We start from the raw sequence: 23,074 nt of genomic DNA, 5'->3' as shown, positions 1-23,074 counted from the left end.
TGGATTAAGAAGTGGACCACTAAGAAAGATAAGATCTGAAAATTGATATTGTCTCTTGCTGAGCTGGCAAACTGCCAAGAGAGGAGTGATGATTCTTCAATTGTTAACAATTACTACTTTGTTAGAAAGAGACAAGGAAAGCGCAGCGGCCCCCTTCTCAAATTACATTTATGTTACAGAAGCGCACACACCTCCTGGAAAAAATGCTTGGCACCCTGGATTGTGAGGCTTGTACCTACCACTGCCTCTTGCTGCAGATTCGTATTGTCCTGTGTAATATCCGTTCACTTTGGGTGGGAAAAGATCCTGTTTATTCTTGTATTCCTGAACTGGGCAGGTAACCAGCATAGCATTGCCTTACTTTGTAAGTTTTTATACTTATCGCTACAAGTTATCAATCTATACTCTGTGGTTATCCATCCCATGAACCCACACATCTTGCTGCTAATTTCAATGAAATGCTTGTTATAGGCACATACCTTTGCTTTACCATCCTTCTATCCCCAGGTCATAATTGCTCCTAAAAGTTCTAAAGAAAGAAATGGCATGCTAAGCCATGCCTGTCTTTGGAAACAGCAAGCTTTGTGCATGGAAATATTTACAACACTGCTCGCCTGATCTGTAGAGTGTACTGGGCCCCAAAGTGTGTGGGTGGGTAAGTGTAGGACGTGGAGAACGGTGACTTGATGTGCATTGCCCCGTTGGCATGATCGGTGCGGATATTTATGCTTTATTCCTTGAAATTATAAAGAGAAAGACTCGGATTCTCTTGTTCTCCGAATGAAGAGCATCGCTGGTAAAAGTGGAACAATAGCGTCTCCTACTTCTTTGTATTCTCCTCTTTGGAACACACGAGTATTTCCAGACAGGACTCTAACGTAGGTATCAGGAGCCCTCTTCCCTTAAAACCTAAATCCCGGCTAAGCGGTTACCTGATACCAGAGAGGAACTGCTTGAATGTGCGTAATGTCCCCTTAGCTACATCAAGGAAACAAAGCATGGGGGCGCCTGGGTGGCTCAGTCGGTTGGGCGTCCGACTTCAGCTCAGGTCACGATCTCGCGGTCCGTGAGTTCGAGCCCCGCGTCGGGCTCTGGGCTGATGGCTCAGAGCCTGGAGCCTGCTTCCGATTCTGTGTCTCCCTCTCTCTCTGCCCCTCCCCCGTTCATGCTCTGTCTCTCTCTGTCTCAAAAATAAATAAAAAATGTTAAAAAAAATGTAAAAAAAAAAAAAAAAGAAAACAAAGCATGTTTCCCCAGTACAAAATAAGGATGTAACTTGGGAAGCCAACCTGGCTGTAAGATGGCGAGATGAAGTAAAAAGGTCGGCTGCTTAGAAGTTGCTATTTTACTGTTATTTATGTGTTTGTGGTTATCAGGAAGAAGAATCACTGCGTTTTATATTCAACTGGACTGAAAAGTGACTGAGGGTTTTTTCCGCCTTCCATTCACTTCTCATTAAGACATGTTTGTTCATGAGACAAACCCAAATGAAGATGTTTTAGAATTTGACAAGAGTTTAGCTTTTTTGTTTTGTTTTTTTAATGAGTGAATTGTTTGTAGTTGATCAGACATTGGAACATGGAATCTTGACATCGCCGCTCGTTTTTAGAAATATGACCCTTGCAGGCCTTCGGTGTTTAGTCATCTTTTCTACTGTTCTCCAATGTAAATTGCCGTTGTGTGTATGTACATATCCTTATCCTCCTCTGTTTACGCAGAGAATTTGAGTCATCTGCAATAGCCTTTTGATTATCAAAGAGAGGCACCCTCAGTTTACCTCTTTAAGGAAAGTTACTGTACATAAGCATAAGGAACAAACAGTCTCAGGGGCTGGACCTCATAAAAACTTGCAACCTTGGGGCGTTTGGGTGGTTCAGTCAGTTAAGCATCCACCTTTGGCTCAGGTCATGATCTTATGGTCCCTGAGTTTGAGCCCCACTGAAAGCTCAGAGCCTGGAGCCTGCTTCGGATTCTGTGTCTCCCTCTCTCTCTGCCCCTCCCCTGCTTGTACTCTGTCTCTCCTTGTCTCTCAAAAATAAATAAACGTTAGGGGTGCCTGGGTGGCTCAGTCGGTTGAGCGTCCCACTTCAGCTTGGGTCATGATCTCGCAGTTCGTGGGTTCGAGCCCTGCGTCCGGCTCTGTGCTGATGACTCAGAGCCTGGAGCCTGCTTCGGATTCTGTGTCTCCTTCTCTCTGCCCCTTCCCTGCTCACGCTCTGTCTCTCTCTGTCTCTCAAAAATGATAAACATTAAAAAAAATTTTTTTTAATAAATAAACGTTAAACAAAATTAAAAAAAAAAAAACCTGCCACCTTATTTGGGACAATTAGCAGTTGTAGTGGCTAAACAGCAAATCTGTTAGTCCATCCCTGATACCAGGTCATCTGCTGTCCCCTCGGTGGCTGGCCTCCACTGTTTTCCAGGTTAGCAACTCTGCCGTATTCGAGATTCCACCTCCCTCCGTGTGGTTGTTTCTCTCTCCACTTGTTACATCCACCTTTCAAAGGACAGAATTAGAATACTCTGCATTCCTTCATTCATTCCAAGACGTGCCCCTGGTGTGCAGAACTGAAGGTGGCAAATGCCCCCTTGCGGACAAATGCCAGCCCTCTGCTAGGATCGCATGACTGCGTGATACAAAGCGGCCAGCTTCGGCACTTCTGACCCCTGTCTTGAGGTGGCATTGTAGCTAGCAGGTACAACATACTTTTCATCCCTACCATAGAGCCTTAAAATAGAAAGCCACATGCAGTAAAATAACAAAACATAAAAGGAGGATCCAGGCCAAAAGTCAAGATATTTCCAATTTTTCAAATATAAGACGAAATAAAATTACTGTGATCAAGGTTAAATTTGGTTCTGAGTCTCTTAACTATCGAGACAAAAAGGGAAACAAGAAAAATCAGGGTATACAGTCCTCATTTTCAAAAAGGAAGCCATACTCTGGAGGAAAATGAAGCTTTTTCCTGGCTCTTATTCTCCAAGAAGTAGTTCATATGCTTTAGAGAGGGGACACCGAAAGAAGTAAGAGTGCCCTCCCAACACAGCAGTGTGCTTCAAGGGGCTACTTCTTGGCGTGAGCTACAGGAAGTCAACACACATCAGCGCAAGTCAACGAAAACCGTTTTGTGAGGGACAAGACTATTACAGTCCAAGTCTCTTTCTGGTCCGACAAAACCCAAGGGTAAGGCAGTGATTCTGTAGACGATTGGATGGATCGCATGTGGCTTAGACAATCCTAAGTGTAACTCCTCTCGGTTGATTGCTTGTAAGAGCTCGTCTTGCTCTTGGGCAGGGACCCAGACGCCTCATCTACACGTGAAGATGCGCGGATATGCTTTGGAAAGCAGGTGGCAGAGGAACCATCTCGTCAAAACTGCAGAGCTAAGCGGTTTTCTCACCCATCATATGGCACGTTCACTCTCTGTTCCTTTATTCACATCTAGTTTCCTCTGCCCAAGCACCATATGCCTCCTCTTGCCTGCTTCCCCCTAATGTGGCTAATTGCTATTTGTCCTTTCTCCTTTCCAACCCTCCCCCACTCCCACCCCCAGTATGAGCTAGATGGTATTTGACTGCACTGAGCACTGACTTGTATCTACTGTGACATTTATGACACTCTAGTGTCTTTCTGGATGACCTGACGGTTCCCCCACTAGGGCCGTAATTCTCTAGAGGGCAAGGAGGAGTTCTAATTTGATTCTGAAATTCTGGGACCTACCGCAGTGCCCAGCCCATAGAAGGGACTTACAAAATTCTGATTGAATAGATGAATGAGTGAATTTTCATATTTCTGCAAACACCTGTCCACATATACAAATCCTTCTTATCCTCTAAGTTTCCAGTTAAGGTTTGTCCAATAATCTGTATTCATATAATTAGATTCATCTTGCCATTTTTAAAATCCCTACAGCACTTACAATTTATATGACAAAGTTTGGCACTCCACTGTATTTTTGTCATCTTTTATCCTACTTACTTCTTGGGTAAATTGTCCCCAATAAGACTGTAACTTCCGTGAGGGCAGGATTACGTTCTGTATGTTTCTGGAATCCCTAGCAACATCCAAAATGCCTCATTACCTTGTAATACCAGCCCTAAAGAAAAGAATACATAAAACACATAAAATTTTTCTGAAACATAACCTATATCCCCCCTGTTCTGGTTTCAAGAAAATGCTTAACCTCAAGTTAAAATGCATTAACCTTAAATTTCATAAATAATGCATTTTGTTATTTTTTACTATTTTTTTAAAGTTTATTTTTATTTGAGAGAGAGATAGAGAGCAAGTGGGGGAGGGGCAGAGCGAGGGAAACAGAGTCCTAAGCAGGCTCTGTGCTGTCAGTGCAGAGCCCGATATGGGGCTCGAACCCGTGAACCACAAGATCCGGACACTCAACTGACTGAGCCACCCAGGCGCTCCTATAATGCATTTTTTTTTTTTTATTAAGCAATCTGAAAAATCAGAAGAACCTTCCTTATAATTTACCTACTGCAGTATTTCTAGCCTGTTTCTTGCAATATTGTAAAACTACTTCCTCTAAAACAGAGAAGGAGCCACCGCTGCCCTTCAGGTTACAACCTCTTACACATTCGTGACCATACTATAAACCTACCTTGTAATTACGATGCAGAATTCAAATGTTAGACCACATCCAAGGCTCTGATTCTAAGGGAGCAAAGGTTCCCGTAAAATGAGATTTAGTTTATTTGAAAAGCATCCTCCTTCAGCGTTTTTCCCTCTATATCAACTCATTGGAAGTCTTTGACCTCATAACACCGATCAGGTTTCGCTTTTGAGCACTAAACTGTCTTTTTTATTCCTTTCTGAATTCTCCATGCATTTTTTAGGCTTCTCTTAAATTATATAATACCTGAACTGGACAACACAGAGATCTTAGAGATCTGTCTAGTATTATGTGTAGTGTAAGATGTGTCATCGTGGTTCTGGAGTCATGTAATACGTTACTTATATTGTACAGTGTTCTCAAAAACAAAACAAGTTCTCTCAATCCTTGTCTCCTACTTTCCCTCCTTACTCTTGCTTCAAGTTCAGTGCCATAGTATGGTGTTTTCTAAAAACTGTAAAAATAGAAAGACGATACAATTCAGAAATTCCACTTCTGGATGTATACTCCAAAAGAACTGAAAGCAGGGCCTTGACTGGATATTTGTGCACTCAGGTTCATAGCAGCATTATTCACAATAGCCTAAAGGTGGAAGCATCCCAAGTGTCCATCAGTGGATGAATGGATAAACAAAATGTGGTATGTGCCAACAATGGAATATTATTCAGCATTTAAAAAGGAAGGAAGTCCTGACACATGTGACATCATGGATGAACCTGGAAGATTTATGCTAACTACAAGAAGCCAATCACAGGAAGACTAATGTTGTATAATTTCCACTTATTGAGATAGCTAGAGCAATCAGATTCAGAGACAGAAAACAGAATGGTAGTTACTGGATGCTGGCCAGAGGGGAGAATGGGGAGTTTTTTTTAATGGGCACAGAGCTTCAGGTTTTTAAGATGAAAAAAGTTCTGCAGGTAGATGGCAGGGATGATTGCACAACGTGAATGTGCTTAATGCCACTGGATTATTCACTTAAAAATGGTCATGTGGATAATTTTTCCCCTATCCTCTGGCAACTGTGAATCTGTTCTCTGTATCTATGAGCGTGGCTTTTTGGTTTCCTTTTAGATTTCACATGTGAGATCATATGGTATATGCCTTTCCCTGTCTGACTTATTTTACTTAGCATGATGCCCTCAAGGTCCATCCATGTTGAGCCCAATGACAAGATCTCATTCTTTTTATGACTGAATAATATTCTAGTGTGTATATGTACCACATTTCTTTATTCATTCATCCATCCACAGACACTTAGGTTGTTTCTACATTTTGGCTGTTGTAAATCATGCAATGAACATAGGGTGAACATGCAATGAGTTCGTGTTTTTGTTTTCTTTGGATAGATACCTAGAAGTGGAATTGCTGGATCGTATGAGAGTTATATTTTTAATATTTTGAGGAACCTCTCTAGTTTTACATAGTGGCTATACCAATTTACGTTCCCACCAACAGTGCAACACTTGTTACTTCTTGTCTTTTTTTTTTTTTTTTTTTTTTTAATTTTTTTTTTTTTCAACGTTTATTTATTTCTGGGACAGAGAGAGACAGAGCATGAACGGGGGAGGGGCAGAGAGAGAGGGAGACACAGAATCGGAAACAGGCTCCAGGCTCTGAGCCATCAGCCCAGAGCCTGACGCGGGGCTCGAACTCACGGACCGCGAGATCGTGACCTGGCTGAAGTCGGACGCTTAACCGACTGCGCCACCCAGGCGCCCCACTTCTTGTCTTTTTGATTATAGCCATTCTTAACAGGTGTGAAGTGATACCACCTTGTGGTTTTGATTTGCATGTCCCTGGTGATTGGGGATGTTGAGCACCTTTACATATACCTGTTAGCATTTGTATGTCTTCTTTGGAGGAACACCTATTCCATTCTTCTGCTATTTTTAATTGGATTGTTTGTTTTTACCACTGAGTTGTATGAGTTCTTTATATATTTTGGGTATTAACCCTCTATCAGATACAAGATTTGCAAATATTTTTGTCCCATTTGGGAGGTTGCCTTTTCATTTTGTTTTTTTCTTTACTGTAGAGAAGCTTTTTGGTTGGATGTAGTCCCACTTGTTTATTTTTGCTTTTGTTGGCTTTGCTTTTGGTGTCAAATCCAAAAAATCATCACCAAGACCCACATCAAAGAGCTTACCACCTATGTTTTCTTCTAGGAGTTTTATGGTTTTAGGTCTTACGTTCAAGTCTTTAATCTACTTTTTGAGTTAATTTTTGTGTATGGTGTGAGATAGGGGTCCAGTTTCATTCTTTTATATGTCACTGTCCAGTTTTCCTAACATCATTTATTGGAGACTGTCCTTTCCCCATTGTATATTCTTGGCTCCTTTGTCCTACACTAACTGACCACTTATGCATGGGTTTATTTCTGGGTTCTCTATTCTATTCTGTTGATCTATGTGTCTGTTTTTATGCCAGTGCCATATGCCATACTGTTTTGAGTACTATAGTTTTGTAATATAGCTTGAAATCAGAAAGCCTAATGCCTCCAGCTTTGTTCTTTTTTGTCAAGATTGCTTTGATTCTTTGTGGGCTTTAGAATTGTTTGTTCTATTTCTGTGAAAAATGCCATTGGAATTTTGATAGGCATAGCATTGAATCTGCAGATTGCTTTGGGTGGTATGGACATTTTAACAAAAGCGGTTCTTCCAATCCATGAGCATGCAGTATTTTTCCATTTATTTATGTCTTCTTCAATTTCTTTCATCAGTGTCTCATAGGTATTCAGTGTAGTCTTTAACCTCCTTGATTAAATTATTCCTAGGTATTTTATTCTCTTTGATATAATTGTAAATGCAATTATTGTCTTTTTTTTTTAATTTGTTTTAATGTTTATTTTATTTTTGAGAGAGAGAGCACAAGAAGGGGAGGGGCAGAGAGAGAATGGTACAGAGGATCTGAAGCAGGCTCCGTGCTGACAGCAGAGGAGCCCGATGCAGGCTCAAACTCACGAACCTCAAGATCATGACCTGAGACAAAGTCAGGCGCTTAACCGATTGAGCCACCCAGGTGCCCCAAAATGCAATGATTTTCTTAATTTCTCTTTCTGATAGTTTGTTGTTAGTGTAAAGAAAAGTAACAGGTTTTTGTATATTGATTTTGTATTGTGAAACTTCATGGAATTCATTTATTGTAACAGTTTTTTTGGGTGGAGTCTTTAGGACTTTTTCTATATGAATGTCAGGTCGTCTACTAGTAGAGACCATTTTACTTCTTTTCTGATTTGGGTGCCTTTTATTTCTTTTTCTTGTGTATTGCTGTCACTAGGACTTCTAGTACTGTGTTGAGTAAAAGTGGGGAGAGTTGGCATCCTTGTCTTGATCTTAGAGGACAAGCTGTCAGCTTTTTTTTTTTTTAATTTTTTTTTTTTAACGTTTATTTTTGAGACAGAGAGAGACAGAGCATGAACGGGGGGAGGGGCAGAGAGAGAGGGAGACACAGAATCAGAAACAGGCTCCAGGCTCTGAGCCATCAGCCCAGAGCCTGATGCGGGGCTCGAACTCACGGACCGTGACATCGCGACCTGGCTGAAGTCGGACGCTTAACCGACTGCGCCACCCAGGCGCCCCAAGCTGTCAGCTTTTTACTGCTGAGTGTGATGTTGGCTGTGGACTTGTCCTACATAACCTGTATTGTGTTGAGGTGTGTTCCCTCTGTACCCACTTTGTTGAGAGTTTTTATCATAAATGTGTTTTGAAACTGTCAAATCTTTTATGCGTCAATTGAAATGATCATATTTTTATTTTGTTGATGTGGGGTGTCACATTGATTTGTGGGTGTTGCAGCACCATTGCGTGGGTGGAATGAATCCCACCTGATCAGGTGGATGGTCCTTTTGCTGTGCTGCTGAGTTGAGTTTGCTACTATTTTGTTGAGAATTTTTGCACTTACATTCATCAGAGATATTGGCCTGCAGTTTTCTTTTCTTGGGGTATCCTCGTCTGGTTTTGGTATCAGGGTGATGTTGGCCTTGTACAGTGACTTTGGAAGTGTTCCCTCCTCTTTTACATTTTGGAAGAGTTTGAGAAAGATTGGTGTTAATTCTTTAAATGTTTGGTAGAATTCACCAGTGAAGCGGCCTGGTTTTGGACTTCTGTGTGTTGGAACGTTTTTGATTACTGATTCAATCCCATTTACGTTATGTGTACTTGACCACAATTTAACAAAGACTATAGATTATGTAATGCACCCAGTACAGTGTTTGGCACATTAGGTAGGTACTCAGTAAATGATAGTTCTTACTATTTGTCACAATTCAAAGCACATGGTGTCATTAGTTCCCGTTTTGATCCTTGAGGACATATTGTTAAATAACGTCAAAAGTTAGGTCCCCTAGAAAGCAAATGCTAAAACGGAGATTAGTGTACAGGAAGTTTATTTGGGAGTACTCCCGAGATTGATTCCTATAGAAGGGAAAGGAATGAAAGGAAACGGGATTGGACAGTGGGACAAGTTGGGCTGTGACTCAGTGACAAGGAAGGCCTCAGTTGGTGCCACAGAGAGTATAAAGCCAGCCTTTCAGGGTTGTGAATTGTGGTGAGGTAGCTAGGATATAGCTTTTATGCATACTTTATGTTGACTCATCATTAGATATGGGCTGCCTGGGAAGAGGACATTCCCTTGAGAACTAAAACGCATGTTTCTGTGGCTCCTAGTCTATTTGGGCTTATCTCCAGTCCTCTGTATTAATGAGTAAAATTTCCATGTAGTCATTCGTATTGCTGAGGAAACAATCAGGAAATTTTCAGCTGGCTACGGTTGTGCTTTTCAGACCCTCAGTGTTGGAGCCCTAGTTATTTTCCTGTCCAGGCCAGCATGGACTGATGCTTTTGTAAAATACACTAAAAATAAATTACTAGAGAAACTAAATAAGAAAAGAGGACATCTAACACACAAGCTCATATTCATTATTATTAGATTCACCAGGCATAAAATTGCTGACCATTTTCTATAACAGGTTTTAACTGCCTACATTCAAATTCTAAATTTGTCTCATTGTAGACTAATAACAAAGAGTTCTCAGACTGTTACCAAATGACCAATCCGGGACTCCACTCTAAATAGTCCTGGGTTACAGGACTCTTACAAAACACTGCTGATGTCCTTCCCAGCTGACACTGGCCATATATATATTGGGTTAAGTGAATGTCGTGCTTCAGCCTCGAGACCTGATCTTTGCTGTTGTCGGGGAAGCCATCGTCCTCCTCAAATCTGGCCCGAATCCAGGAATACCGTGAGCATCACAGGTTCCAGATACAAATAGTCCTGAGGCCATTCCTTACTCCTGTTTTCATCTGCTTCCTCCTAGAGTCAATTACATAAATGAGAATAGAGATGGAGTTTTTTATGAGGATCTAATGGATGAAAGGGACAAAGACCGTTTTCTTGTTTTGTTGGTCATCAGGCAGCTCTTATTCCTGGCACTAGGAAAACTGACTCATCTCTCAGCGTCATCCTCTCAGGACATTTAGTGTCAGGATAGGGAGATAAGAGCACAGGGAAAGGAGGTGTGCCAAGCAGAATATAACCTTCAGGAAAGAAGTACTAGTAAAAACAAGGGGGTCATGATATAGTCGAAGAGTCTATCAAGCTTTATCGTCTAATTCAGGGAGTGTGACCTAAGAGCTGTGGCCCATGGTCGTAGCTTTAGTTGATCTGTGAATCCCTTGAAATTGTTTATAGGATCAAGTGTGCTGCATCTGTGCCTTTTTTTTGGAGAGGATGCTCAGAGTGACCCCAAAACTCATATTGACTTGACTCTCTAGTTTGTGCTTTTTTTTTTTTTTTTGGTTTGTTTATTTATTGTGAGAGAGAGAGAGAGAGAAAGAGAATCCCAAGCAGGCTCTGTACTGCCAGTGCAGAGCCCGACATGGGACTCAAACTCACAAACCATGAGATCATGACCTGAGCCAAAATCAAGAGTCAGAGGCTTAACTGACTGAGTCACCTACACGCCCCTTAACTCTCTAGTTTGAAACATGGATTCTGTTTCCCTATTTGCAAGGAGTCAAGCTCAAGTCACCAAACAGTCTCATTTGGACCTACTGTACCAGCTTCTCAAAGCATCAGCCTTTGCCATCCTGGTCTTCCTCTCCATGAACCGAGCTTTCCAAAATGCATACACACGACTTAAAACCCTTTAGAAAATCTTACCTTTACTCTGAAGATCAAGATAAAACTAGATAAAAGGCCTTACACGACCTGCCTACCTTTCATCCTGACCTCACACCACCTTCCCTCCGTGCTTCCTCCGCACTAAGCAGCCTGGCCTCTGAGCTTCCCCCATCCTGGGGTCCACTGAGCTTCTGCAGATGCTGTTCCACCCCTGATGCTCCCCTCCTGCCCTCAGGTGCATTTGCTTTCTCTGGCCTCTCTGACAGGATGTGTCCTCGTGTTCCAGAGACCTTTGCAGCGCTCCTTTGTGGTGTTTGTTACAGATCCTTGCAGGTTTCCAGCAGTGTCTGTCTGCCTCACTAGACCGCATCGGTGTTAACTCTCCTTCGTAACCCGGGGTGCAGCATAAAACCTGGTGTAGAGCAGGCCTGCCGCAAGTATTCATGGTTGAGGGAGTTAGCAGTTCTCTTCCTCACTTAGGGAAAATGAAGGTACAGAGACTAGGAAACAGCTTCAGTTCACGTAACTGACAGCCGGAGAAGCTGGGTTTAAACCCAAATGTGACTTCAAAGCCCTTGCCCTTCACTACTGTAACAACAGCAACAATGGTCCTTTTATCGAGCACTTGTTACATGCCAGGGGCTATGCTAAGCACTGTGGATCCGTCACATTTCATCTTCTTGAACCCTGCAAAAGAGGGTAGCTTTGTTATCTAGTTTGCATATGAGCAGACGAAGGCTGAGAGAAGTTAGGTACTTTGTCCAAGCCACGCAGTCAGTGGTGGAGCTGAATCCAAAACCAGGCCGCTCTATTGCCAGAACACGCTGCACTGCCTCATCGTGTCCAAATACTAGGTCCCTCGAGATGATTCCGTTTTCCCAGGTTCCTCTCCTAACGGAGCTAGGTGGCTGGTGGCCCCGCCCTCCGGCCTGAACCTCTCTCAAGTGTCCGGTGGTTATCTGCAGCCACCCAGCAGGGGGATCCCTGGTAGTGTGGGGGCTTATGCGGGTGAGGTGGGCTTGCCTTTAATCCAGCCTTTTAACAACATTCCCTGTTTGGATAGAGCCAGACCTGGGAAGGGGGAGGATAAGAACCAAGGTGGCTCTTGAGCCTCCACTCCCGCCGATGGGGAGGAGTGGGGAAGGTGGTCATCTTTTCGCACCTCGTGAAGCCCCACTGGGGGGCGACAGTTCTCGACGGGCAGAAGGAGCTTCAGGGAGGTCAGAGCAAGAAGCCTGGGACCTGGGCAGCAGAGGGCAGAGTGAGGGGCGTGGGGGGAGGGAAAGGGGGAGGGCAGGGGAACATTCCCTGCAGGTAACAGAAACTCAGAAATTCAGTGGCTTACATCAGTAAAAGATTTATTTTTCTTACCTGTCAAGAAGTTCAGAGACAGGAAGTCCACAGCTAGCACAGCTCTTCAGAGCCAGGCCCCTCTCTCTTCTGCTCGACCAACCCTAAAGCACTGACGTTTGTTTTTTTGGTCACAAGGTGGTTCTGTCCCCACTGGCGTTATGTCCACATTCCAGGCAAGCAGCAGGGTTGGGAGGAAGGGCAAAAGACAGATGCCAGCTAAAACCACCCACTTTAAGAAAAGCTTCCTCGGAAGCCCTGCAGTTCCAACTGATGCATTGTTGGCCAGCCCTGGACCCCATGGCCACTTCTCCTAGCAACAGACAAGTCTGGAGAGGTGGTCTCTTGGCTGGGCACACTGCCCCGCCACACAGGGTGAGCTGCTCTTATCGAAGGAGAAGGGGAGAAGGGGTGTTGAGAAACATCCATAGGTTTCTTTCACAACGCATTTTCTTTCCATAGTCTCCTCCCCTGTGGGATGGAGCCCACCACCTTTCTGCGGCCCCTCTACACCAGCTTCTTGACCCTGCCAAGAAGAACGCCATTCCTTAACCCTAGAACGCCCCAGAGCTGGCTTCTTAGTACATGGGAGTTGAGCGTACCTGATACCTGGAGGTTTCAAGAACACAAGAGAGCCCCATATTCCTGGACAAGAGGTCATCCCGCAAGTGAGGAAAATGGAAAAAGTGAGCCATGGAGAGAAAAATGATTGTTCTGTAGCAGAATTATTATGTATACTCAAATTACGCAGGTTAACTGTATTGTAAGTTTAACTTCATTACAATACTAAATTCTTTTCACGTACGTTGCCTTCCTAAGCTTACAGTACGGCTGCTTCAAAAACTGAGGGAGGTTGGAGAGCCTGGGCGGCTCAGTTGGTTGAGCGTCCAACTCTTTTTTTTTTTTTTTTTTTTTTATTTTTGGGACAGAGAGAGACAGAGCATGAATGGGGGAGGGGCAGAGAGAGAGGGAGGCACAGAATCGGAAACAGGCTCCAGGCTCCGAGCCATCAGCCCAGAGCCTGACGCGGGGCTCGAACTCACAGACCGCGAGATCGTGACCTGGCTGAAGTCGGACGCCTAACCGACTGCGCCACCCAGGCGCCCCGAGCGTCCAACTCTTGATTTCAGCTCGGGTCACGATCCCAGAGTCGTGGGCCCCAGGTCAGGCTCTGCGCTGCCAGCGCAGCACCTGAAAAGCTGTGTCATTAGGCATTAGGGGAAGTCAAATGAGAACCACGGTGAGATGCCACACTCCACACCCACTAAATGGCTGCAATCAGAAGACAGCTGACAAGTGTAGGTGAGGGAACAGAGAGATTGGAACCCTCGTGCTTTGCTGACAGAATGTAAGAGGGTGCAACTGCTTTGGAAAAAGAGCCTGGCAATGTCTCAAACAGTTAAACATAGAGTTACCCTATGACCCAGCAAGTGACTCCTAAATGTATGTGTAGGAGAAATGAAAACACTGTCGACGTGAAAACTGTAGCCGGGACTCTGGATCTCAGGGTCATGAGTTCAAATCCCACTTGGAGCGTGGAGCCTACTTAAAAAAAAATAAAAAAATAAAAAACCAAAAAACTGCACACAAACATTCATAGGAGCATTTGCCAACAGCCAAAATGCGGAAACAACCTAAATGTCTATCGGATAATGAATGAACAAAATGAGATGTATCCATACAATGAATACTATTCAGCCATCAAAAAGAACAAAGTACTGATACAGGCTACAGCATGGTTAAGCCTTGAAAATGTAGAGCCAGTCACAGAAGACCACATACTGAATGGTTCTATTTATGTGACAGGCCCAGAATAGGCAAACCCATAGAGACAGAAAGTAGATCAGTGGTTGCCTGGGGCTTGGTGGGCAGAGGGGGCTGGGGGGTGGCTGCCGATAGGCATAGGGTTTCTTTTGGGGGTAATGAAAATGTTCTAAAATTAGATTGTGGTGATGGTTTCACTAAAGACCACTGAGCTGTTTACTTTAAGCGGGTGAATGTTACTCGTATGTGAAATAGATCTCAGATCTTAAAAAAGTTAATAGTCGATACCTAAAAAGTAAAGAACAAAACAAAAAGCCTTCGGTGTAAGCAGCCAGATCGTATTTACTTCTTAGATAGCCAGATTTTTAAGAAGTACTTATTTATTGCCTCCAGTTCACTAATTAGACAAATAATTGCCCCCTTTGTGCTGGGTGTGACATATGCCCGTGCCCAGCTTTGCCCCGGGGTTTTTTACGGTCCCAAGTAAGGTGGTGTGCCTGGGTGACAACAGCTGTCCCTGGGCCTGGCCTCTCTTGCTTTTTTTCCCCGTTTGGAAAGGTGTCAGGCTCCAGAGTATTTCTGTTGCTTTAGTCAGCGCAGAGCAAGGAGGACCTTAACTATAGCTGCAGAGCCTTAAGCTTCACCTCGTGCTCCAAATCCAAAACAGAGCAGCTGGGAATGGGGCTCGCCATGCCACCAATTGCTTCTCTCCCATTGTTAATCCCCCTGATTCTGCCGTCCACAGGCCCTCCTCCCCTCACACTGTCACGTTGCCCGCTTGTGATACGACTGAACAAGTGGTTTGGCTTTGAAAGGTGATTCTTAAGAGACACCTCAAGTGACCCAGTCCCTGGCATGCCAGGACGCTCTTGATGTTCATTGCCATGGGGCACCACAGCTCTCCGGCTAAGTACACTTGCCAGTCAAGCCTGCCCTGAAAAGAAGGTACCCGCTACTGACTCCCCCTGAGATCCTGGCGTAGCTGGCTGGGTCCTCGGGGAGAGCGACATTTCATTGCTAGGTGCAGACAGCGAGAAACCTCCGGTGCTCTTTGGTTCTTACAGAAGAGCTCACGGTCTGGTGTTTGGGTTAGTGAATCACTTGAAAGTATGGCACAGCTGGCTTCGTGATAATTATGTATATTGTACGCTCTTTTTTTGCTTTGCTCCCTCATTGCATGGTCAAGATGTTACAGCTTATTTAAAATTTCATTCGTCTCTTTCCCAAACCCTGGATATTATGCCCCTTCAAAAGCGAGTCACTTTTCAGTCTGTATGTGCTTTTTTCATAGAGCCCTAGAAATCAACTCATTCTAACTTCTCCCTCTTCCCAAACTGAAGAATTCTTCGGTGTACTAAAGTGTTTGTTCCGTTTACAAAAGGTTACTTCCTAATGGCATGTGGACAGAGAAATCCAACTGAAAATTGGGGGCGGGTAACAGCACGTGGTAGCATGTGAGTTACTGTCACGCGTGCCTCTCTGGTCACCATTCCTCGTGTTCTTGGTGCTTGCAGAGGGTAAGGAAAGCCTCTTCTTCCTCCTGGGCTCTCCCCCCTCTTGCTGTGGGAAGGGGACTAACAGGAAATAGAATCTGCCCCGGTCATGGGATTTTTGAAAGAAACAAAGCACGATCTGATGAGGAGCAGGTTAATCCTGCTATTTCATTTCCCTTTCGGAGAGGGTGGGGGCAGGATTGTGATATGAAGTATTTGGTTTCACATCTGTTCCAGGAATTATCCTCGGCATAAGTCCATTTTTCTTTTAAGCATCCTAAAGCATCCCAGGGAGTTCCTCCTCCTGTGTGCCCTTCCCACCCCCACAGTCAATTCCATGGCCACAGAGCAGCTGACAGACTCCCAGAGAGATCATCTTGTCACTGTTGCGGCAGGAACCTCTCAGTCCCGAGGTCTGAATTTCCGTGGGTCAGTACTGTATCAGTTTTGTGTCTGTTCTCCACGAAGGGCTCGGGTGGAATGAAAAGGAAGTTAGCGGCATCATGGAAAGAGGCCCGATTTAAACAGCAGAGGAACTGAGTCTCCTCTCAGCTTTGCTGCTGTTCGTACAAACTTGGGTAAGTCACCAACCTCCCTGGGGTTAAGGCCCTCATCTGTAAAAGCACAGCAGTGTTCTCCAGAGTGCGCCCTGCAAAACGCAAGCCTTCGTCATCAAATAAACTTGAGAAATGCCACTTATGCTATGCCACTTCTTTAAGGAGCTGTAATGCAGATTTGTACATTAAAGCCTCTGAGGTGTCCCTCAGTAGAGAAACTTGTTTTTCACCCAGCATTTCTCAAACTTCTCTGACACGAACTCTTCTTCCCGTAATGCTGAGTAACATCTTGATGCTCTGAGAAATGAAGTAGAAATCTATAATCTGTCACATTCATGTTTACCAACCTCAGTTGAAAATAACTTTTCAACTTTCCTAAATCTCATTCATGGGGAAACGAAAAACAAATTTCATATGTGTGGTAAGCTGACTTCTAGTTTTAAAAATTGAGCTTAAGAGCCAAAGCAGTTATTCAGACCACCCCAGGCTTGTGACTAAAGTTTTGAAAAAGTTTTGTGGAACTTCTGTTTTCCACTTCCACCTGTCCGATGGTTAGCATTTGCTTATGGCCATTGGGGGTGAGGTAGGAATTTCCTACAAATGATTAATTATGCTCAGCACACGATTAGATTCTCATAAGGAATAACTAAATAAACCACAAGCTCCCTAACCTTAATTCAGAGAATAAGCAGATATGCAAAGAAAAATACAATTCCGCATGTTAAAGTGAGGCGCAAAGAATGATTACAGGGGCGCCTGGGTGGCTCGGTCGGTTAGGCGTCTGACTTCGGCTCAGGTCATGATCTCACGGTCCGTGAGTTCGAGCCCCGCGTCGGGCTCTGTGCTGACAGCTCAGAGCCCGGAGCCTGTTTCCGATTCTGTGTCTCCCTCTCTCTCTGCCCCTCCCCTGTTCATGCTCTGTCTCTCTCTGTCTCAAAAACAAATAAACGTTAAAAAAAAAAAAATTAAAAAAAAAAAAGTGATTACAAATTTATATTTTGAGAAATGTTAGTATATATTATTAGATGTCTACTGAGAAGATGCAGAGACAACGTGGAATTCAAGGCAGTAATGCAAGTAAAACATGAAACAGTAAATTCAAGAAACAACCGGATCAGAGGTCAAATGGGAGATACGTGAGAGAAAAAAAATGTGAAAATAGGATCAGGCAAAGAAATACTTTTAGGACCTTGACAAAGTAGCAGTTCCTGGTGGAAATATTAAGGCTGAAATTAAATTCTGACCAAGATCAATTTTAGCCAGACAATCCTAATGTCAGTAAAAAGTATGGCTAATAATTCATCTTGTAAGGAATAGGGCGCTTGGGTGGCTTACTTAGTCAGCTAAGCATCTGACTCTTGATTTCTGCTCAGGTCATGACCTCGTGGTTCGTGAGATCCAGCCCTGTGTGGGGTGCTGTGCTGACAGTGTGGAGCCTGCTTGGGATTCTCTCTGTCCCTCTCTCTGCTCCTGCCCCACTCGCACAACACGCACTCTCTCTCCCTCAAAATAAATAAACATTTTTTTAAAATACATCTTATAAGGGATAAGTAAGGATGGTTTACTTAACCACTTGGTTTAGAGTGATTTAATCCACATATTTAAAAATTTTTTATGGTTATCTATGTATTTGGCAGGGGGAGGGGCAGAGCGGAGAGACAGAATCCCAAGCAGTCTCTGCACCATCAGTGCAGAGCCTGATGCGGGGCTCGGACTCAAGAACTGGGAGATCGTGACCTGAGCCAAGATCAAGAGTTGGACACTTAAGGGGCACCTGGGTACCTCCGTTGGTTGAGTGTCCAACTTTGGCTCAGGTCATGATCTCGCAGTTTGTGAGTTCGAGCCCCACATCAAGCTCACTACTGTCAGCCTGTCAGCACAGAGCCCTCTTCAGACCCTCTCTCCCCCTCTCTCCCCACTTGAGCTCTCTCTCTCTCGAAAAAAAAAAGAGTTGGATGCTTAACCAACTGAGCCACCCAGGCACCCCATCCACGTATTTAAAGTGTCGGTCTTTAATAGAAGTGAGTGTTTGGTAATGTTGGCTCTTTCCTTTCTCACCTCTATGGCAACCAGTTCGTAATCTCTCTTCTAAAGCTCTTCATCCTTTGCTTCCTTGTGAATTTTCATTCTCTGGAATCCTGTCTTTGGTACCGTCCCACAGTTTCAGCTGACCTCTGTATTTGACCTGTACTAATTCCAGACCTGTACCTTCAGCCAGGACTGTCACATGTGGCTTCCCAGATTGGTTGTGCACCACACAATTCTGGGGGTGCTATAGACACCAAACACGTATGCAGCAGCCCTTCCCCAGCCCAGACTCCTCTCTGGATCTGTAGGTTTCAGCCACCTTTAGACATCTCTCTCAGATACCTTCCAGTCATCTCAAACCCAGCACATCCCAAACTCAACTCTTCATCCTCTCAGACACACCCCCACTGCGGTCCCTCCCTATTCACCTTCATCAGAGGTGAAGCCAGAAATCTAAGAATCTTTCTAGCTGGTCTCCTCACCTCACATGGCTAACTGGTTCTCAATCATTATATTTTTCCCGTTAGACCTCTCAGATCTTATGTCCGGTCTCACTCATTGCCACTGCCTTAATTCAGACACGTGGCACTTTTGTTTGAATGGCTACGGTGTTTTCCATGTGGACCTCTTCACCATCAGTCCCATCCTGTGCTTACGCTCCACGCTGCTCTTTACGTGATCTGTAAAAACAGTTATGATGCTTCCCCACTAAAAAGTCTCCGCAAGACCCCTTCGAAGTGCAGTGGGTCACCAAAGCCCTGCATCATCTTCTGTCTTCTCTGCGCGTATTTTCCACCACTCCCCCCGACAAGAACCTTTAAGTTCCGGTCTTTCTAAACTTCTTGCCACGTTGTCTCCAACGCCCATGCCGTTGTACACACTGTTTCTTCGTGGAACTCTCATCTCTTCTTGGCTAACTCTGGCCCAGGCTTCCGCCTCCAGATCTTGTCATCACTTCCAGAATCGTTCACTGACCGCAGTGCCCACTTTCACTTCTTACCATCAACTCCTGTAGCATCCCTTGCCTTCCTCTGTCATAGAATTCGCTAAAATATATTATTTTATTTTACTTGCTGGCCTCTACCGCTAGATTATAAGCTCCTGGGGGGATCAGGAATTATGTTATTCACCTCTCTGTCACCAGTGTTCTTCACAGTGTGGGGCATGAGGTGGGTATTCAGTAAGTGAATGTGGAGCAGAAGGTCAGTTTCTGTTGCTATTGTAAGATTTAACCTTCACTAAGTCAGTCTCTGCCTAGTGTTAGGATCAACTATGTATTGTTTATATGCTGTAAGTTATGCGGTTTTTAATAGCTATTTCTATACTTCTTTCTGTCCATTGGACTTCTCAGAGGAAACAGTTACTCCATGCCATTTTTGCTGTTAACTTTTCCCTGGTGTTCAAGGACTATGTGCCTTCCTTCACTCAGGAACTTATGTTGGGGGTGGGGGGAGCACCTGGGTGGCTCAGTCGGTTAAGTGTCTGACTTCTGCTCAGGTCATGATCTCACGGTGAGTGGGTTCCAGCCCCGCGTCGGGCTCCTTGCTGACAGTTCAGAGCCTGGAGCCTGCTTCGGATTCTGTGTCTCCCTCTTTCTCTGCCCCTTCCCTGCTCACGCTGTCTCTCTCTCTCTCTCTCTCTCTCTCAAAAATAAATAAATATTAAAAGCTTATTTTAAAAAAAAAAGAAGAAGAAACTTTTGTGGGGGTGAAAACAGGCATATAATTGAGTACCTATCTTTAATGAGTGAAAGATGTTAAATCCACTGCTTACTGAGTGTTAAAAAAATAAGGCGATTTAAATACACATCTTCTAGAATTGACTCAGCAAACTCAGGTGTATGTTACTTTATGAATTGACCATTTTCAGAGTGTACTTGTTTGTTTATACCTACTTTTCACTGATCCCAACACAGCCCCCCTAGAAAATAAAAATGTAAAATGAAGCATCTTTTAACTGAACCTTTTAAGTTTGTTTGTTTAGAGTAGCATCTTGAATGCCAGGACAAAAGACAGTAGACAGATACTCAGTAGGTTTCTATTTATTGGTAAACACATGTTAACATTATTGTTTCTAGAATTCCCTAACAGGGTTAGATTTTTCCTCGGTGCTTCATAACTGTGGAAAGGTGTAAAAATCACCTTTTGCCAAAAATGCGCAATTCAAAATCCCTTCCCGGGCCTGCTGAATTCATTTACTCGTGGTGGAGAGTAGAAGTAGGCATTTTTAGACAGTGATTTTTGGTGCTCTCACCGCCCATGATACTACTTCTGCTTAGAAACCAGTGTCCCCCTTGAGTAGTGAGCCGCAGCGGTCCAGATAGTGCAGTGGTGACTGACTGAACAGAGCAGTGTTGAATGATGAGAAACTGAGACTGGCTGTTGCTTTCTACACCCATCATAACTCATAGTCACCTTTAAAACGTTGATGGAAAGCGATAACCGATGGCCTCGTCACCATGAGTAAATATCGTATGACCCACCATCTGAGAGGAGAGCTCTGGTCACATTAAGCAGCAACTAATTAAAATATAGTGTGTTTTGAAATGTGTTGAGATGTTTCTTTTTTTAAGGAGGCAACTTTCCTTAGCCGAGTCATAGACCCATAGCAGGTGTATGTTTAATATTAAAATTCGCTTTGTGTCCTCCTGCTACCGGGATCTACCATCTGGAAATAAAAGAAGCGATTTGGGAGATGGCCAAATACAACATTTATTTTAATGCAATAAACCTATTACCAAATTGTAGGAGAAGAAAATTTCACTTCTAAAAAATAAAATCTATACTACAATTACATTTTTATTTGTACAGTCCACAGAAAAAAAGGTCAGACTTACAGTCTAAGATATTTTCCTTTCAATTGAATACACAAATAAAATAAAAAGGTATTTGTACAGGTTAACTTATGAAAACCTAATACGAAATCTTCCATGAACTTTACAACCTGCATAATCCAGAGCTGTTATAACCTTTACAAGCCCCAGTGTTGTTGAGACAGTAAACTGCAGTGTTCTATATATTTTTAATTAATGAATTAATTTTTAATTTACATCCAAGTTAGTTAGCATATAGTGCAACAATGATTTTAGTAGATTCCAGTGATTCATCCCCTATGTATAACACCCAGTGCTCATCCCAACAAGTGTCTTCCTTAATGCCCCTTACCTATTTAGCCCATCCCCCCCACAACCCCTCCAGCAACCCTCTGTTCTCTATATTTAAGAGTCTCTTATGTTTTGTCCCCCTCCCTGTTTTTGTATTAATTTTGCTTCCCTTCCCTTACGTTCATCTGTTGTATATCTTAAAGTCCTCATATGAGTGAAGTCATATGATATTTGTCTTTCTCTAATTTCACTTAGCATAGTATCCTCTAGTTCCATCCACATAGCTGCAAATGGCAAGATTTCATTCTTTTTGATTGCCGACGAGTACTTCATTGTGTGTGTGTGCACATCTTCTTTATCCATTCATCCATCGATGGACATTTGGGCTCTTTCCATACTTTGGCTATTGTCGATAGAGCTACTGTAAACATTGGGGTGCGTGTGTCCCTTTGAAACAGCACATCTGTATCCCTTGGATAAATACCTTGTAGTGCACTTGCTGGGTCATAGGGCAGCTCTATTTTTAATTTTTTGAGGAACCTCCATACTGTTTTCCAGAGTGGCTACACCAGTTTGCATTCCCACCAGTAGCAATGCAAAAGAGATCCTCTGTCTCCCCATCCTCGCCAACATCTGTTGTTGCCCGAGTTGTTAATTTTAGCCATTCTGACTGGTATTTCTCTGTATTTCCCTGATGATGAATGATGTTGCACATTTTTTTTATGTGTCTGTTAACCATCTGGACATCTTCTTTGGAGAAATGTCTATTCATGTTTTTTGCCCATTTCTTCACTGCATGCTTTGGTTTTTGTGTTCTGTATATATTTTAAGTGTGGCCGTACGAACTCACCCCAAAATGAGGGAATGGACAAGATGCTATCAAAGACTCCTCTGGCTTGGGAAAAGGAAAAACAAAAACAAAAACAAGACAAAACAGTTCTATATGTTATAGGAGGTAGAGAAATGATAGAGAGAGAGGTGGGGTTTTTCATCAGGTAGCTGGTTGTGGCCAAGGTGGCTTAGCCTAGCACCATCACATAGGGCTGTTGAGCAAATAAAATTTACTTTCTTCTTCAGCACCAGTCTGTTGAAATTTTTTAATCATTTGTGAATTTTCAGAGTCCTGAAATCACTACTAGAATGTGAGAGCTTAATCCCATCTCCTGATCTCACAGGGCTGTGGGCCAGACCTTTCCAATTCTAAAAGGCAGTGAGGTCTCCTTCCTTCTGATTTACTTTCACAGGCTCCTGGGACATTAATTTTTAAAGGCCTTAGCCAACAGACTAGAGAAATCATTCAAGTTAAATTTTTATTAGAAAAAAAAAATACTCCACAAATATCCTTTCCTATAAAAATATAAACTTGAATATCTTTGGCTGGGGAGGACGAGCAGAGGGGATGGAGCAGAAAACTTGAAAGGTTTGTGTAATATGGACATGCAGCCCTATGATTAAATTGGTTTTCTAGTGGTTCTGTTGAATCATTAGTATCGGTACTATTTGCAAAGGCATCAATACTCATTAGAGACCATTGGCCAGGGATCTTATAGGACCGTTGGGAGATGAGTCTCTATTGACAACAGATCTATTGGTTTGTTTGTTTGTTTGTTTGTTTGTTTGTTTGTTTGTTTGTTTTAATGTTTTCACCCATAACTTTAAGGAAGAAAGATGCAAATAGCAAATACGTAAGGTGACATAATACAGTAGAAAAAATCATGGACTCAGGTTCTTTTACCATACCTGCCGCCGAGGAGCTGTGATCTGAAACAGTTGGTTAACTTCTCCAGGTTCAGTTTCATTATCTGTAAAATGGAAATAACATTCATTTAGAAATAGTCTTTGAATGCCTGCTGTAAGTCAGGTGGTTTGCTTGGCACCTGACTTTGAATAATAGCTGCTGTGCCTTCGTCATGGGGTCACCGTGAAAACTAGATAAGATACTGCATGTGGAAATGTTGATGTTTTTTACTATCAGGTGGCACCCAGAGCAGTCTTGATCTCCAGTCATCAAAGACTTACTTTGGT

This window comes from Lynx rufus, unplaced genomic scaffold, assembly GCF_022079265.1.
Source record: "Lynx rufus isolate CCGP_SWC_20201006 ecotype Redwood Valley unplaced genomic scaffold, mLynRuf1.p SCAF_17, whole genome shotgun sequence".
Taxonomy (NCBI): domain Eukaryota; kingdom Metazoa; phylum Chordata; class Mammalia; order Carnivora; family Felidae; genus Lynx; species Lynx rufus.
Note: the sequence above shows the minus strand (reverse complement) of the source record.